Source organism: Sarcophilus harrisii, chromosome 2 (genome assembly GCF_902635505.1).
Source record: "Sarcophilus harrisii chromosome 2, mSarHar1.11, whole genome shotgun sequence".
NCBI lineage: Eukaryota > Metazoa > Chordata > Mammalia > Dasyuromorphia > Dasyuridae > Sarcophilus > Sarcophilus harrisii.
Genome location: NC_045427.1, coordinates 142,645,269 through 142,665,184, shown reverse-complemented (window position 1 = coordinate 142,665,184; position 19,916 = coordinate 142,645,269). Strand labels below are relative to the sequence as shown.

Sequence of the window (19,916 nt, the reverse complement as noted above, 5' to 3'; positions counted from 1 at the left end):
TATTTATTTATAGTTTTGATATTAATAATAAAGTGATATAATTAATAAAACTAGTAGAAATAAAGTAATATGAGAAATGTGAAATCCACCTCTAGGAGAGTACAATTCATGCTTTTATGTAGCCTCCCAATTAGTTGGCATTTAGGAATTATTTTTAGATCTTATGGTGTTTTGTTTTAAATTGACATCATCATTGTTGTTTTTGTTTTCTTGTATATTTCAATGCCTTTTTTTTTTTAAACTGAGGCTTTTTAAAAGCAAAGAGAACATTTTTCAATGTGCTATATATACACAATAGTCTTTTCTTTCATAGCTGGGTTGCTACATCTGCTCTTCTGGGTGTTAAAGTATCCTGATGGTGTTTGTGGCCGACTTTCAATGGCTATGATCAATTATGAACATTTATTGTGTCTACTATGTGCCAGGCACTGTGCTAAGTTCTGGACATACAAATAAAAAAGGCAAAAGACAGCCTTTGCCCTCAGAAAGCTTACAATCTAATGGAAGAGATATACAAATAAATATATAAAAATACAGTTATATACAGGATAATAAGAGATAATTAACAAAAGGTAGATATTACCTTCTTCTAGACACTTAATTCTAGACACTAGAATTAAGAGGAGTTTCATGTAGAAAGTGTGATTTTTTTTGGTCAGGAATTAAAGGAAGCTAGGGAGGTCAGTTGTCTGAGAGGAGGAGAAGAGAGCATTCCAGAGAGTCTGGAATCAAAGAATACCTGTTGGGGAGTAAGTTGTAAGAAGATTGGGAAGGTAGAAGGGGCTAGATTATGAAGAGTTTTGGATTTCTTTCTGGAGGCAATGGGAAGCAACTAGAGTTTATTAAGTAGTGGGGGAACATGACCAGATCTGTGAATAGTATCCCAGTTCCCTTCACACTTATCCCTTCCATATCACAGGGGTTCGGGGAGAAAATCCACATAAATTATAGAAGTCTTTGTGTATCACTTGTTGGCTTTTTGTTTTATTCTTTTTGCAAGCTTTAATTTTTAAAAATTAAATGATTAAATGAGAAATCATGCATCTTTTTTGGTATTAAAAGATAAAATACCATACTATACACATTTATGAAATTTTTCTATCTCATCTGCTGATTTTCATGTTTCTTCTGTGGCTTCCACAAAACTCTTAGAAAATTCCCATTTAAAACCTGGGCCAATTAATCCTATAGTTCTGGGTCCATATGTTTGTTCCAGTTCTTTCCAAGCAACTGGGTCCAGAAATCCTGGCCATTCAAGACAGGATCAGCAAGTGAGGATATGCTTTATAGTGACCAGGTGCTATCATGAGTCTCATCCAAGATGCGTGGGAATCATCAAATATTCTCACTGCCAAATTCTGTATCTCAGTAAGAAATGCTTGACTTACTTTAATTAAGCAACACATCTACTGTACATGGCCCAAATTGCTATATGGTTCTTTTTAAAATTAAAAATGTTTAAATTCATTTTAAACTTAAATATGAAAACAAAAAAAGAGACCATTTCCATGTATACAGAATAACATAAAAAAAAGGATTCAATAAAAAATATGATTTTCAATTTCACATTATTTACTTTTTTGGGGAAAACTATGTAAATACTGCACACCATTTTCAAAGCTATGCTGCTTTTCCTTAAGTTGTTTTTGTTTGTTTGTTTTTGCTGTTGCCATTGTTATGGTCTCTGCTGTGCACTTTTTTTCCTCCCCTTCTCCCCACTCCAACTAATTCTTAATTAAGGCACAGTGTGATTGTAGTTTCTCCCCACTAAACCTCTCTCCCACCCCCCTCCTACCCAATATTGTTTCATTCTCCTTAGGAAGTATGGCATCTTTGGGCTAGTATAGTTTCATGCTGAGACAAAGTAGGGGAATTCATGAAGCAATTAGCACACATGTCTTTGGGGGTACTATTCCCAATTTCTTGCTTCTCAGTCTCTGCTTGGAACTCTCAAGTTTATTAACTGGTATGAGGAGTAGGTACCATATTTTCCTTTGCTTCTTGATCTATTCCTTGGAAGCATGACAGGAGGTAGATGATGTGAAAAGAGGGGAACTTCTGGATTAATGTTAATCGCATACTTTTGTAAAACCCAACTCACACACATATGAAAGTGGCTGCTTTATATGGCCTTGAAGATGGCTAGAGGTCTGGCATATTGAGATCTCTTATGATATCAGGAATACAATAAACAGAAAAGAATATTTTCTACTTTCCTCTCCTCACCAAATTACTTTGACTTCACTTTGTATATATCTCATATGTACTGGTATATATCGATTCCTCTGAAGGAGAGAAACTCCTTGAGGGAAATACTTGTTTTGATTTTGCTTTTATGTCTAGTATATCAAAAGTGCTTAATAAATGCTTATTGACATTCATACATGTGTGTATATATATATGTACATATATATGGTTATATATTTAAACATCTAACCAGTAAGCAAAAGGTTTCCAACATATCTTTATATACTTGTATCTTCTACCTAATACAAACATATTTATCTTTACTTCATTCAGTAAGCATTTATTGTTTATTGTGTATTTGGCAATGTACAAAATCATGGAGATAAAAAGAAAAGTGAAAACTGAATAACAAGTTTATTTCCTTTGTTGTATTTTCTATATATAGATTCATAATATCAAAAACTTGAGAGGACCATGTATATCTCTGCTCTCTTGCTAACAGGGATCCAAAGAAGAGTAACTGAAATAATTAGGAAGAAGCATAATATACTGGCACCTGGAGTTCAGTCTTATCTTGGGAACATATGAGGCAAATGACTTAACCTCTCATTTTCTACAGACAATTCTCTGAGGCTTTAAGTTGTAAGAAGAGGCTAAGTCTGCATTGTTGGAGGCAATTTCCTTACTTGGGGTTTCTACCCTAATAAAATCATAAGTTTTGATCTCTCCTTCCCTCCTAAATTCAGGGAACAAAGGATCAATTTATGAAGAAATGCTTATGCAACTAAGCCATTGTTGCTGGATTAAGTTAATGCTGAAAGGAAGGAAATGATAACATGTAGTAATCTAAAGGAGAGAGAAATTCTGCATTGTGGTTCTCTAAAGATAATAAAGAATTATGAGATGAAGGGAAAGAAAGGGGGAAGAAACAAATAGTAGGAATACAAGCTACTGTTAACCAAAGATCATTAAATAGTTGAAAGGTTTGCTAGAAAAGAAATTATGGGGATGAGATCACTTGAGAAATATGAAACCAGATTGAGCAAAATGGATTTGTGTGTGTGTATGCACACGTGTGCTTTTTAATAGAAAAAATGCTAGATTGATTAAATGAACTGTTTGCTCTTCCCTTCTAAATTTTTATGCTTTATCTGTGGAGCAAACAGTATGTAGTTGAGATATCAGAATGCAGAGGGCTAGCCTTGAAATGGCTATGAATGATCTCTGAGATATGTCTGGAATGTTGAAAACAAAACTCACAAATCAGGGCAAATGAGGAATTTTTAACAAATAGTTGAGGTTACAGTAAGAAGAAAATCTTGAAGATGCAAAAGAAGGAAATAGAATTAATAAATGGAAGACAAAAGTCGTTTAAAAATAAGCACTCACAAAATACCTAAATATGGGCAGAAACTATGATTTCCTTAGTGTGGGGAACTCCTGGCATAGGAACTCCCTCCAGCAATGCAGTTTATAGACAGTTCATCTAATATTTGGTGGGTAAGTCCTAGAAAATTAATTACTTAAGGCACAGAGAGACAAACAGCTGTCAAGAGCCATGGAGTTTTCAAATATGAGAAATGGGACTTAAAACTTTGTGTTCCTGATGTCAAGCCTAACTCTACCTGGTATACAATGTGCTTCTCTCTCTATAGGCACAGTTTAGTAAATACATTTATTTGAGGAGGGATAGTCAACTACTATCACCATAACCATCACCATTCTCACCATCATTACTACCACCATCATCACTACTGCTACTACTACTACTATTACTATTACAACCACCACCACCACTATACTAGTACTACTGCTACCACCACTACCACCATTACTAGTATTACTAGATAATGTTTATGTAACATTTTAAAATTTACAAAAGTTATTTATATGTTATCGTATTTAATCCTCATCACAGCCATATGAGCCAGATATTGCCATTATCTCCATTTTGTAGATGAGGAAATTGAGACTGAGAATAGTTTAATGACTTGCCCAGAATCACATAACTAATAAATGTCTGAGGCAGATTTCATGATTAAGTCTTCCTAAGTCTAACACTATTTTCCTGTGCCACAAGAGATTACTAACAACTGGGATACAAATGAACAAATAATCAAAAAACATTAATGAAATAAGCCATGTATCATACATTATGATAAATGGGGTGGATACAAAGTAAACATTGAAAGCATTCCTGCCCTCCAGGAGAATATATTATTCTGGTATCAGGGCTCAGGAGGGGTAGAAAGGGGACATGTATTGTCATTGTTGTTCATTTGATTTCAACATGTCTGACTCTTCGTGACCCCCATCTGGCGTTTTCTTGGCTAAGATACTGGAATGCTTTGTCATTTGCTTTTCCAGCTTATTTGATAAATGAGGAAAGAGACAAACAAGGTTGATTAACTTGCCCAGGGTTACACAAGCTTGTAAATGTCTGAAGCCAGACTTGAACTCAGGAAGATGAGTCTTTCTGATTTCAAGTCTAATAATAGTTCTTTATCCTTTATACCACCTCGCTGCCCCACTACAATATGTATATAGATAAGTAAATAGAAGGTAATTGAAAAAGAGAATGAACAAGTAGGTTATCAGTCAGTTTATGATTATTTAAGCATATGCTATGTGCTGGATACTGTACTAGATGCCAGGGAGCTAACAACAAAAAAATAAATAAAATCCCTTTTCATTAAGGAAATTCAGGGATCTTCAAGTTCTGACCCAAAAGCACACACTATGAGTATGTCCCCATGCAAGCATAGCCTTCATTTAAGTCAAAATAATTTATGGATGTTCTCTAACTAAAAAAAATAATAAAAGTCAATCACCTTTGTGAGAGTGAAGTTTCTTCACAGTTTACTAAAGTCCAGAATCATACCTCCAGCTTGAATAGTTGTGAACAGCTTTCTCTATTTAAGAAGAAACCAGAAAGCTTTATGTTGATGAATTTATTATCATTAAGAGATGAACAGGGAGTATTTGTAAAAGGCAGCTAGAAAAATATACTTTAACATGTGGTTGAAGGAGTTTATTCTTAATTGCCCATCTGAAATTCTTTGAAGGCTAGTTTCTGGTATGATGAGCATATCTAAATTGTTAGTTGATGAGAAATTTTGGTAAAACTTAATGGTTGAGAAGAATGAATGAGAGAAGCAAAATAGAATAAGAAATGAAAAGTTAGAATAAAAAAGAGGTTAACTTTAAATCAGTTTTTTTTTGAAACTTGGAAAGTAAGAAATGAGCATTATCCCAGTCTTCAGATTTCTGCTTTTACATGGAGGTTCACGGTGTTGAAACAAGAATTCTGAATTTATAGCCTACATTAAAATAGAGGCAGAGAAGACATCGAGGAGAGGAAAAATACAGGAAGATTCTAAATGATTTGGACTGTTCAGGCATTTGGGTCCATAGCTGGCAAAATTAAATCTGGGTGGACACACTTAAAATAATTACTTTGGTATCATGGGAATCTGGGAATATGTACTCACTGGAACAGTCATTCAACACATTGCTTAGGAAAAGCATTTGGAGGTCAGTGTGGAAAATTCATTGAAACTACTAGTTCTGAGTATAGATGTAGTGAAAAATAAAAAAAAAAAATTGGAAGTAAGGTGTTATTATCTAGACTTCATCTGTAATACTGCATGCTGAAACTGGCTGCCTTTGGTTTATAGTGAATATATTATTCTCTTCTCTCTGGGATGTTGAATATTTGCCTTGAGAAGAATAGAGTTTAGGACAACAAAGGAAAGAAGTTTTATAAGTTTTAGGAAAGATGGTTTGGTAAGAGCAGCAATATAGCAGTTAGGTATCACAGTGGATAGAGTCCAGAGCTTGGAGTCAGGAAGATTTATCTTCCTGAATTCAAATCCAGCCTCAAACATTTATTACCTGTATAATCCTGAGCAACTCACTTAACTCTATCTCAGTTTCCTCAACTGTCAAATGAGCTGGAGAAGAAAATGGCAAATCATTTCAGTATCTTTTATGAGAAAATCCTAAATGGAATCCCAGAGTCAGACATGACTGAAATGATTGAACATGATAAGCAGTATAGTAATGAAATGATCCCTTTCTCTGGAATCAGGAACATCTGGATATGCATTTTTGCTCTATTGTTTGAATTCTCTGTGACCAAGGGCAAGTCTTCTATTCAGCCCTCAATTTTCTTAGCTGTAAAATAAAGGAGTTAAACTAGATGATTGCTCTAAGGATCCTGTCAGCTCTAAATCCTGTGATTTTCTATTTTGTACTAATCCTTTGTTAGAAAATTGAGTTGTTCAAGATAACCAAATGGAGACTTTCATCTTAGCAAGGAGTCCCTAAATAAGCAAATAGCCAAAAAATTTAGTATCCAGACACATGGTGGCCATAAGGGTAAAAAGAATGGAAAGTTTGCTTTTTCATAACAAAATGACAAGGTGGCTATAATTTCCCATGGAAACAACCATTGGGTGAGGTGACCACCATTGGTGGAATAGGAGATTTGGGGAAAACATTTTTATATGGGCTCTAATAAACATCTGGAATAAGTTATCAAGAGAAGCAACTATGGCAAACATAAATTATTTCAAGAGAAACCTCGAGGTTTTCTTAGAGAAGGTGGTGATGGAGTGGGATGGTGAAAAAGCAGGCAGGTGGGATTAAGATCAATCAAAAAAAGGCAGCTGTATGAACTGGATTTGTTCCTTATTCTAGTATTTACGTTCCCTTAACCCTCTGATGAGGGGTTCCTTTTGATCCTCACTTCCTGGCTTCTTTATATGTTTGCCTTTACAACTTCTGACTTCAGCTCTCTGATTTGGCAATCTTTCATATCCTGAATGTTTGCCAGTTTTCCCCAGAAGGGTTTTAGCTGTAGCTGGAACTAAGTAGGCAAAAAAGATATCCAAATAATAAGGTGTCTGCTTCTGTTTCTAACTCTCATACCATCCTTCTTTTCTCTATCAAATCATCTTTCTTTCTCTTTCCTTTCCTTTTGTTTTTCTTTAGGGCAATTGTCTTTTAGACTATAAGGGAATGTAATTTAAAGAAAAAAAAAGTACTATATAAGGACTCCATCCAGATCTCTGACTACTTTTTCCTTTGCATCTAACAGTCTGTTTCAGTCCTTTTTAAAATTTTTACTGGTCTATCTTCTTGGTAAGTAAAAAGAGCTTTAAATTTTGAATTTTTTTTACTTAATTTATTTCAGTGAGCATTTAAGTACCTATCATGTGCCAGATATTGTTTTAGGAAAGAGACAAATCAAATAGATCCTGTCTTTATTGATCTAAAATTCTAATGATAGTCACAAATTCTACTTTTATATTTACTTATAATATGAATGCCATATAAATAAGAGATTACATGAATTAATGGGCAGAATATGGAAGTCAGCAAGAAGTAAGTTCAAAGACTATCTAATACAAGTTAGTGACCCCTGTAAAGTCATTTGATCTCTCTATGTTCTAGTAAACTCTTTATGATTGTAACTGCTGAACAATTACTCTGATATGCATTGATAAAGAGTTTCTTCTCTAGGCTTTTGCTATATCCATGAAAACACAGGTTGAAATAACCACACAAAATAATTTCTGGGAAGGAAGAGAATGCAATTAAATAGTTGGGGAGATCAGGAAGGGCCTCTAGGAGATAGCATGTGGACTGAGCCTTGAAAGTAACTAAAGATTCCAAGAGGTAAAAATAAGAAGAGAGAACATTTTAGGCATGAAGGACAGCTTGTACAAAAATATAGGGGTGGGGGATGAAATGTTGCATATAAGAAACAGAAAATAGATCAGTTTTTATATAACAGAGTGTATGATGATAACCTATATCAAAATGATTACTATCTTAGAAAAGGAGAAGGGAGAGGAAGGAAGGAAAAAATTTGGAACTCAATTTTTATAATTTTATAGTTTATTTTTTATAATTTTAAACAAAATTTTATAAAATTACAAATTTTATAAAATTTTATAATTTTTAAAATAAATTTTAAATTTTATTTTATTTTAATTTATTTTATTTTAAAAAATTTATTTTAAAAATTATAAAATTTTATAAAATTTTTATTAAAAATGTTAAAAATTATCTTTGCATGTAATTGGAAAAAATAAAATATCATTTAAAAAAAACCCATATAGTGTGAGGAAGAATAATGTGAAATCAACTTGGAAAGAAAGGTTGGTACCTAATTGTGAAGGTTTTTAAATGACAGAAAAATCATAAAATGTGTGTATCAGAAAGAGTCTCAGAGACCACTGCAACTCTAATATCTCTGGACCCTAATTTCCTCATTTATAAAAGGAAAATATTGGGATAGAATATCTCAATGGCTCTTTTTAGATTTTGGTCCTAGGCTTCTGAGGATCCCACAATTTTGTATACCAGGAAAGTTCTTTTCATGACAAAAACAGCTTTACAATTAAACATGATACGTATTTGGAATCATCACTATCTATTTCTTTATTCTATTTGGTCCTAGAGGGAACAACTAAGAACCATTGTAGAAATTATAGGAGGAAAATTTTAAGTTGAAATATGATCTAACAATTAGAAATATCCATAAGTGGAGTGGGCTGCCTTAGAAGATAGTGAGGATCTCATCACTAGAAGTATTCAGTGAGATGCTGGATGATTGCTCACTGGGGAGGTTGTAGAGGTAATACCTGGTCACTGGACTCTTCATTTGAATCATATCTTTGTCATTTGTTACTTTTTTGATCTTGGACAAAGTCACTCAATCCTTCTAAATTTCAGTTTTCTTATCTTTGTAGGTTCTTGTTTTTTGATTTTGTTTAATTTTCTTTTGCCCATTTCTAGTTTTTTTTTTTTAATTGGGGGATTCTAGAAAGGCTTTTTTCTTTTAAAATCCATATCCCCTTTTAGGAGTATAGTTAGTTTTGCAAGTACATTTATCTTTGATTGAAAATCTTTTTCTTTAGCCTTTTGGAGTATCATTTATGATTTTTTCTAGTGATAGCTGTTACATTATAGTCTTATATGATTCTGACTGATTCTTTTCTTCTTTAACTCTGTTTTTCTGACTGCTTACAGTATTTTCTTTTGACCAAGAAAATCTATATCTTGACTATGACTCCTGAGCATATTAATTTTTTTAAAGAGGTGACTGATGGATTCTTCTTGTATTTTTATTTTTACCTCTAGTTCAAATAGACAGGGGAGGTTTTGATTTATTGGACTATGGTATCCAGATTTTTAACTTGGTCATTATTATTATGTAATCTGATTTTTAAAAGTGACATCTCACAGCTTTTTCCTGTTGAATTTTTTTTTCACAATAGATACTTTATACCATTTTCAACATTCTGTTCTTGATCTTCTTCTCTTTTTGCTCTGTATTTTCTTTTGCTGACTATATCAGCTTCTATGGGTTCAATTATTATCATGATGCAAATCACACACACACACACACACACACACACACACACATATTCTTCATCTTGTTCCTGAGCTCCAATACCATGTTACCAACTTTTTATTAAACATTGCAATCTGGTCCTAGAAGCATCTCAAACTCAACAGACTCAAAACTCAGAATTCATTTATCTCTCTTAAAATTTTTCCTCTTCCCAACTTCCCAGTTACCATCCCATTCTTCTAAACATTTAGACTCACAGGTTTGGTGTGATCTATAATGCCTTGTTCTTCCTTGCTATACATAACAAATCAGTTGCTAAATCTCATTGTTTTGATTTCCATAACAGTTCTTTTATTTATTCTCTTTACTCTTTTTACACATCCTACTTCGAGGACCCATCATCTCTCACCTCGACTACTAATATGACTTCCTTTTTATTTTTCTTGCTCCCTTTCTCCCTATGCCAATCCATTATCTACTTAGTTTCCCAAGTGACTTTTCCAAAAACACGGGTATCACCATGACATCTCATCTTACCACAACCTCCAATGGCATTGTTAAAAGTTCTTGAAAAGTACTTTTTCCTCACTTCAACCTCTTGTAATCAGGGATGTGATGGAGCTAGCTCTAAAGGTTTGCTGGTAATGATTAAATTTGTGTGAGCATTTATACCTCTGAAATTACTACAAATTAAGGCTTGATATATTGGTTGTTTGTCTAAACTTAAGAAAGTGTTAATTATTCATTTATTGATGTATATTGATAGAATGCTAGAACACTGTTCTAGAACACTTTTCTTGTTATAGCTCTACAAGGAGTGCATGCTTCAGGGGCATTCATAATATTTGACCCCATCCTTTAAAATAATCTTTTTAAAATGAAAAAATATTTGCATACTTGTCTGGTCTCCCTTTTAGTGAATCTTATTGTGGAAAAAATTCTTTAACAAATATGTAAAATATATTTATTCATTAGCCATGTCCAATGTGTGTGTGTGTGTGTGTGTGTGTGTGTGTATGTATCTCTCTCACTCTCTGTATATATGTGGTATATATATATATATATATATATATATATATATATATATATGTATTTCTGCACCTTAAATCAATCCTTTCTTTGTAAGGAGGTGGGGAGCAAGCTTCATCCCGGATCCTTGGAATCGTAGCTAGGTGTTATTTTGATCAGGGTTCTTAACTTTTTCAAAGTTGTTTGTCTTTACAATGTTATTGTATAACTAGTTCTTTTGGCTCTTCTTAATTCACTTTGCCTCATTTCATACAAGGCTTTCCAAGTTTTCCCAGATCTTCCCAATTATCATTTCTTATAGTACCAGAGTATTCCATTACATTTGTTGAGCTATTCCCTAATTGATGGATACCCTCCTTAGTTTCTAGTTCTTGCCTACTACAAAAAGTTTATCTGCTATAAATTTTTGTTAACATAGATTCCTTGTATTATGGCTTCATTGGTTTGTGTCAGAGAGCTCAGTTCCCCAGATATGTACTTTTCATAACAGACAGTGGAAGACTTAGAAATGTTCCATCAGATGTGTCTATCTGCAGGCAAAGAAGAAGGGAGAGAAATAGGGGTATGGGGAGGAGGAAATAGAGACAGAGAAAAGGAGAAGTAGAAGAAAGAGACTGAGAAGCAGTAGTTATAAAGGAAGGGAGGATGATATCCAGAAAGAGGGCTATGGGGACTGAATGCAAATCACAACACAGTATTTTCACCTTTTGTAGTTGTTGTTATTTTCTTGTTCGGTTTTTTATTTTTTATTTATAGTTTTTCCTTTTTTGACCTGATTTTTCTTATGTATACACATTTAACCTGCATTGGATTATTTACTCTCTAAGAAAGGGGAGAAGTGGAGAGGGAAGGAGAAAAATTTTGAACACAAGGTTTTGCAAGGATGAATGTTGGAAACCACTTTTGCATGTATTTTGAAAAACAAAAAGCTATTATAAAAAATAAAACAAATAAATATGAGAGGAAAATGGAAGAAAGGAAGGACATATAACAGGGTAGCAGTGTCATGGAATCCAAAGATTAGAATACAAAGAATTGGAGGGTTAACAGTGAAAAATACATAGAGACTGAGAAAAGAAAAATTGGATTTGATAATTAGAAGAGCATCTATGGTCCTGGAAAGAGCAGTTGCATTAATGGGATGGGCCTAAAAGCCAGATTACAGAAGATGGAAAAATGAATGAGGAGTGAGAAGGTAGATGAGAAAGTATAAAATACTCTTTCCAGAAGTTTGGCAGTGAAAGCAAGGAGGGAGAGGGCTAATAATCCTACTAATAAAAATAATCCATGAAGTTTTAAGATGATGTTTTTAATACTACCAGTGGTGCTATATCAATCATAATGTTCAAGCTACAGATAATGAAAAGTTTTCAAAATAGAGAGACCTAGCAACAAAGAACAAATCATATAGGAATAGGATGATTTACACATCATCTCTCTTGTTCTCTCTCCTATTGGAGTTGTATTGAAGATGTTTTCAGTAAGCTTATATCTTAATTTAACTACAAAAATCAATACCTTTATTCCCCTGTGTAATACTTTATAGAACAATGATTTTAAAAAATTGTAGGAAGCAAATCCAAAGTGGCAGAGAGAAGTCAGGACATTGCCTGAGATCTCCCCAGCTTCCTTCAGAATCAGTGCTTGATCAAACTTCTCAATGAATTCTGGAGTGACAAAACTCACAAATATTCAAAGTGCAAAAATTTTTCCAGCTTAAGCTATTTTGGAAGGGCTTCAGGAAAGGTCTGTCTGAATTGGGCAGGGGGGAACACAATCCAGAGCAGGTGTAGAATGGGAAGCATGATTCAGGAAATCTAATTGGAAACTTTTAGCCAAAATACAGCAACGTTGGCTATTCTGTCTTGGTTCAGAAAGCCAGTGGATCAGCAGGCCAGCTGTGAGACTTCCAACACAACTACATAAAGGAAATTATGAGCCCCCAAACCTCAACATAATGGGTGAGACTAGGCAAGGGGAGCCCAGAGCAGTGGGAAAGCCTGCAGCATCGCCAGCCTCAGTGCAGTGGAAAGTGAGTGAGAGGCCCCTATTCCCCTGAAAAAAAAAGTTTGGGACAATCTCCCTTGTTTCCTAGTTGCAGTCACTTTTTAAAATAAAAAAAAAAAAGCAAATGGAGCCCTGACCATAAAAATCTACCATGGCAACAGGGAAGATTGAAACAGAAGAGGACAGCAATGACAAAATGCCTACATGTGAAGCCTCAAAGAGGGACATGAACTGATCTCAAGTTCAAAACATTCTCTTGGAAGAACTCAAAAAGGATCTTAAAAGAAAAATAAAAGAAAAATGGAGGAAAGAAATGAGAGCTATTCAGGAGAATTATGAAAGTTTTTTGGGGATAAGTCAACAGTTTAAAAAAAAAAAGGAAAGGACAGAAATTGACTAAAGAAAACAACTCCTTAAAAAATAGAATTGGAAAAATGGAAAAAAAAATCCATTGAACAAAAGAACTCCTTTAAAAGTACAATTGGCCAAATGCAAAAGGGGATAACGAAGCTAAATGAAGAAAATAATTAATTAGAAATTAAAACTGGACAAATGGAAGGAAATGACTTACTGAGACATCAAGAATCAGTCAAACAAAATACCCAAAATGAAAAAAATAGATAGAGAAGAAAATATACTTCATTGGAAAAACAACTGACATGAAAAATAGATCCAAGAAAGATAATCTATGAATTGTTGGACTCCCAAACCATGATCAAAAAAAAAAAAAAAAAAGAGCCTGGACAATATCTTTCAAGAAGTTTTCCAAGATGATTTTTTGAAAGAAGCCCCCCAAAAGAAAATTTCAAGCTATATTGTGGACAAATTCCAGAATTATCAGGTCAAGGAGAAAATATTGCAAGCAACTAGAAAGAAACAATCCATATATCAAGGAGTCACAACCAGCATTACCAAGGACCTAGCAGCTTCTACATTAAAGGATTGGGGCAGGGGCTGGGAGGTGGGGGTGGATTATGATATTCCAGAAGGCAAAGGAGCTTGGTTTGCAACTAAGAACCAACTATTCAGAAAAATTAAGCATTATCTTTTAGGGGAAAAGTGTTCAATGAAATTGAATATTTTCAATAATTTCTGATGAAAAGACCAGAGTAAAATCAAAAATTTAATTTTCAAATATGACTCAAGAGAAACATATAAAGATTGAAGGTAAATGATGGACCTAAGTGAGTTAGGAGGGTGTTTACCTCAAGCACATGAAGACTTGCCCTGGTGGAATGGGTGAATGGAGCAATTTGTTCTAGAAGGCCAGAAAGGTAGCAGAAGTAGGTGCTATGGTGAGATTAGAGGCTGGTCAGATATAGAAGATGCCATTGGCCCACTGCTTCACATCATCTAGTGTTTAGTATAGTATCTAGTGCACAGTAGGCATTTACTAAATGTTTATTGACTGATTGACTATCATCTCTCCTTTACTCTTTGGAATAACCTTGAAAGGCTTCACGTTTCCCACAAATTCATCATGTAGAAGGTAATCTTGAATCAAATAGACTATAAGGTCCTTGAGGTCAGAGTTAATAAAAAAAACAATTGTCTCTGACCCTAATGCCTTGCTAAGGCATTGTGCATAGTAGGTCCTTAATTAATGCTGATTGGGTTGGATCATTGAGAAAATACATGTGACTTGTAGATGTGAGCAGCTCTTTGAAGTGCTAATTCATGGCAAGATCATTACCATAAAATTAGCATACATTAAAGGACTTAGTTGGAGTAGCTAGAAGGGATTTTACTGACCTGATCTATTTTGACATACAATATAAAAAACTTAGTATATTTTTCAATATACAGACTTTGTCTGCAATGTTCACAATCAAACAATGAATTCAGGAAGCACTTTAAATCTTTAGTCTGGCTATATTTAACACAAAGGACTAAGTTCCTGCTCCTATTCTTGAGTACACAGTAGGAAAGAATAGGGAATTGGAATGAATTCCTAGAAGTGGAAATATATCAAACTGTTAGAAATATTCTAGCAGTAGTTTTAATCTTGGGAATGAAAGATTCGTCTTGATGACTTTTTAGGTCCCTTTCAGCTCTAGAATTCTCTAACTCAAATATTTTGTTTTGTTTTTGTTTGTTATTATGTTTTAGTTATGTTTGACTGTCCATGACCCCATTGGAATTTTCTTTCTTCTCTTTTTTTAATAGTTTTTCTTTTTTCCAAATGCACATAAAGATAGTTTTCAACATTCTCTTTTGTAAAACATTGTGTTCCAAATTTTTCTCTTCCTTCCCTTACTTCTTCTCGCCTCAAGACAGCAAGCAATCTCATATAAGCTGAACATATGTAATTCTTCTAAACATTTCCATATTCATCATGCTGACAAGAAAAATCAGATCAAAAGGAAAAAAACACTAGAAAGAGGGAAAAAAACCCAAGAAAACAAAACAACAACATATAGATGCAAATACTATTCTTTGATCCACATTCACTCTCCATAGTTCTCTTTCTTCACACAAATGGTACTTTCCATTCCAAGTCTATTGGAATTATCTTGAATGATCTCATTGTTGAAAAGAATCAAGTCCATCACAGCCGGTCATCATATAATCTTGTTTTACTGTGTACAATGTTCTCTTCATTCTGCTCGCTTCACTCTGCATCAGTTCATGTATGTTTTTTCCAGGCTTTTCTGAAATCAGTCTGCTCATAATTTCTTATAGAAGAATAATATTATATAACATACATATATTGTTTATAATTTATTCAGCTATTTTTCAATTGATGAGCATGACTTAATTTCCAGTTCCTTGCCACCACAAAAAGAGCTGCTACAAACATTTTTGCACATGTGGGTCCTTTTTCCCCTCTTTTATGATCTCTTTGGGAGACAGAGCTAGTAGATACACTGATGGATCAAAAGGTATGCACAATTTCATAGCTCTTTGACCATAATTCCAAAATGCTCTCCAGAATGGTTGGATCATTTCACAACTACACCACAAATGCATTAATGTCCCAGTGGGACTTTCTTAGCAAAGATACGGGCATGGTTTGCCATTTTCTTCTCCTGTTTATTTTACAGATGAGGAAACTGAGGCAAACAGAGTTAAGTGACTTGCCTAGAGTTACATAGGTAGTAAGTGTCTGGGACCAGATTGAACTCAGAATCTCCTTGTTAATAATAACTACCATCATACAATGCCTCTCTAGTCTCTTGCCTTACAGATCTCTGATCTGATAATTATATACTTGTTAATTTTTCAGTCAAAAAAGATGCATCAATATAGATATTTGAATGTATGTTTTTTAAATATAGTAACTTGTAAGTGAATATAGTGGTCATGAATCATGTGTAAAGTGTTATAGCACTAATTTATTGAGAGGTTGACACTATAAACTTCTTTTGAGATCTTTCATTATTTTTATGAAGTTGTTTTTTTTTTATTCTTGGCATGTAAGTATATATCTATTGGTATATCACTTTCTCCAAGAACATTCACAACTCACTAGATTGCTACAAAAAGTTTCTAGAATCAAATAGTTCATTAGATAAATCCTTTCATACCATCAATAATATCTGTTTTTATGCTGTAAGGACAGGGTTATGCAATAGAAAGGATCACTGGACTTGGAGTGAAAATGTCTGGGTTCAACCTTAGCTTCAGTCCTTATCATGGCAACCATTAATAATTTCAGTTTTTCTCATGTATAATATGGGAATAATAATTGTACACCACAGAGTTGTGAGCAAAGAACTCTGCAAATCTTGAAATGCTTTATTGTCACTTATAATTCCTTTTAAAATATGGTTTTCTTTTACTTGCTAATAGAGCATAACTCGAAGGATGGATAAGAATTCCTTTCAAAACTTTACTCCATCCATTATTACCTTTCTCCAACCTTTGCTATTAAAAATATTCCCCAACACAAATTTTCTAAGCAGTAATGTGACATATTTTTCAAATTAAAAAAAGAATGCTCATCTAATAATCCAAGGTCAATGATTTGAGGTTTTTTTCTTTTATAATAGGAAATTTGCCTTAAGTAGCATCTGAATCTGCTTTCACTTCCAATCATCTTTTCTTTCAGGCAATAGCTCCACTAGCCTTTTAACTGAAATATCATTGAACTTCCCTTTATTAAGAGGAACGAAATAGAATAGGATTCATTTGCCATTTTTAAATGTCATAAATTCATCTTTCTTTTGAGTGCACTGTATCTTTACAGAAAGGTGACAATATTGGGATAAAAGAAGAGTGAGATGTAAAATTTCATGCCTTTCAGAATTTCTTCTAGTATGATTGAAAAAATCTCCTACTTCCAAGATTGACTGATTGATTATGCCAACATCACATCTGGCAGTGCTATATCAGTGGCTGCCAGTATGTTCACATTGTCATGTGTAATTGCTCTCAGTAAGTTAGTTGTCCATCTCAAGCAAGAGTGTCCACCAGATCCCCTAGACTCCAGAGAGAGTCCAGGTTTCAGAAACAGACCCAGTGAAGATTCAGGGATCACAATCATAGTGAGCTGTTGACTAGTCACCACCAAAATACTAACCTAGTGTTTCTTTAACTTTGCTGTCTTTGCTGTCTTGAGGAGGGAGAGGGGGACTAGAGAAACACAAAATTTTGCAAAAGTGAATGTTGAAAACTATCTTTGCATGTATTTGGAAAAACAAAATACTATTAATAAAAACAATTAAGGTCAAATAAATCCAGAGATCAGAGAACCAAGTGTTTTCATGTCTAACATTAATCTAATTGTACTGATTCTCCTTCTTCCTGTCTATTGGCTAATCCTCAGATTAGCACATAAATCCATCTGTCTTTTAACCATTCTAGGAAATTATCATTCTAACCAAAATTCTGCAGAATGATTGAAAGGACTACTTAAAGTAAATATGTCTCCTTTTCACAATAAAAGGTAAAAACAACAACAACAACAACAACAACAACAACAAAACAAACCCAAATAAGTTCTTAAAAAAGCCAAACTTTCTGCTCAACTTATCTTTGAATACAGTCCCTGTGGAATCAAACCCCATTTTTCTCCTTAGAAAAATACCTTATGTTGTTTACTCACTATCCAAACTCAAACAGGCCTCATGCATTTTGTCACTATGCATTGCCATTAATGTGCAAGGCACTCTGTTCCACCTTGGAAATATGACCTCTGAATGCCCTCAAAGCCCATGATTTATATATTGTGCACTGAGGGTATTTTCCTTCATTTCTGAAATGTATCTCTCTCAAATTAACTTTAATAAGTCTGCACAGTGGGTTTAGGCCAAAAGACGAAGCTATCAGATCACACTGAGACTGCACAAAGACATTTATGTCATATAGGCAGAACCTCATTTCACGTCCTGGAAAGGGGCCAGAATTCCATCTCGGTAACCTTCATTCCCTTCTGAAGTATCATGGGCTCCAGTCATGCCCACGAGTGGTAATGACTTAAGCCTTCTAAGAGGTTTCAGCTGAATGACAAACAGCATTCTTCCATCTAGCACTTGCCTGGGGACAGGGTCAGCCCCCACTCAGAGGGGCAAAAGTTGTCACTGGCTGAATCATTAACTCTGATTCTGGCATCATTCACCTGATTCAGTTCTACTTGCTCTTTTCCCTTCACCTCCTCTTCCTACTTTGGGAGTAGCCTGGCTGTCTGCTCTTCCTCATAACACACATATCTCCTCCTCCCAGTCCCATTTCTCCCTGCTGTGTCCTGCCACAATTATTCTCCTCTCAGAGTCTCAGAGAACAAAATACCCCCTAGTTACCACTGAGTCCTACTCCCCATTTACTTTGTAGCTGAAGTCCAAGAATGTATTGGTCTTTTTATGATGTACCACACCATAATTTGGGCATGTATTGGACTATATAGTCACTGAAGTCTTTCCCTTTGTGAAACTGTATTTGAATAATACTAAATTTGTCATAAACAAACAGATCCTGAACAAGTCATTTAACTTTTCCTCAGTCTGATCCTCTAGAAAATTAGTATATTGGATTAAAATGATCTTAGAGGTCCCTTGCAGCTTTGAATTCATAATCTAATAACATGCTATGGAAATGCAATCTTCAAAAAATCCTAATTCTACCTAGAAATCTAATTGCAAGATAGACTAAGTGAAAGTTGAAAGTTAGGGTTATAAATTTAAGTGTATCTAAACTCTGAGCTGAATGTATGAGCAATAGTCCATATCAGTGATGTCAAACTGAAATAGAAATAGGGGTCACTAAACTATATATAAGGATTTTTGTGGACTACATATTGACTTAGAAAGCCACATATGTTTATATATTTCTTAATTTTAAATTCAAAGTTCAACATTAAAATCAGGTAGAAATTACATTTTAATGTAGTTCAGACTCCTTTGGGGAGTGTTTTGAGTTGCAAGGGCCCACAGACTACGTTTGACAACTTGGGTCTGAAGTATAAAAGGCTACATAAGCTGTTTTGTTTTTTAAACAACTAGTTAGAAATACAGTATTAAATAATGATTAGCTGGGTCAAAATCTCTAGTCATTTAAGACTTTGCTTTAGTTCCTGACATTCCTATTTCCTCAAAATGGATAACAGACTGGTATTCAATCACCTGATTTTCCAAATCAGTAGCCCTGTGGACAGCTTTTATTTTCCAGGTAAGCTGAGTCTGTCTACTAAGGCAGAGGACTGGTAGATCAAGTCAGTAGATAGAGTGCCTCTCTTTTGTCTTTTGTTTGCTTACTTTTAAAATTTTGTTTTGTTTGTAAAGATTAGATCCATGCAAATGTCCCTTCTGATTCTAAAACTAGAGTGCCAAAATTTGGTGTTGTAGACCATGCCAAAAAGGACAAGATCGGGCTTCTATTCTCTGCTTGCTTATCCCTCTGATCTGAAAATAATTGGAGTTTGATATAAGCTAAATCTCTAAGTTATTGTGGCAGTTGTTTATTTGATATTGTCATGGAGGTTGCTCCTCATTTTTGGATTTCCTGGGCTACATCTCCCCTGTGACTTGTTGGGCTGTATGGTGTTGATGTTTCCTGTTATGCAAGCTTATGTGAAAAGCTGATGTCAGTGGGGGATGAGATGATGCATTTCCTGATGACACATTTCTCTCCTTTAAATTTTTTCCAAGGAAAAGATCTTTTAGGTTGGGTGTTTTTACAGAGTTGGTGAAGTTGATGCCTTTCAAAACTTATGAGTATGCCATTAGGTTTCTTTCACCTGACCTATTTCACTTTGAAAGGAAAATACCGTAGCTGTTTTCTAGATGTCTCCAAAATGTTTTTCATTGTCTTTTTTTTTTCCCCTTATGGTATTATGCCTGATGACAATTGAGATAGGAGGCAATATGATAAAGTAGAAAGATACTTGAAA

General features: G+C 34.3%; 1 long non-coding RNA gene across 10 annotated transcripts in view; it reads left to right on the top strand.

Moving 5' to 3' along the window:
* The window catches only part of LOC116421439, a 635,315-nt gene that overhangs the window by 204,122 nt on the left and 411,277 nt on the right, over positions 1 to 19,916 (top strand). The window lies entirely within an intron of this gene.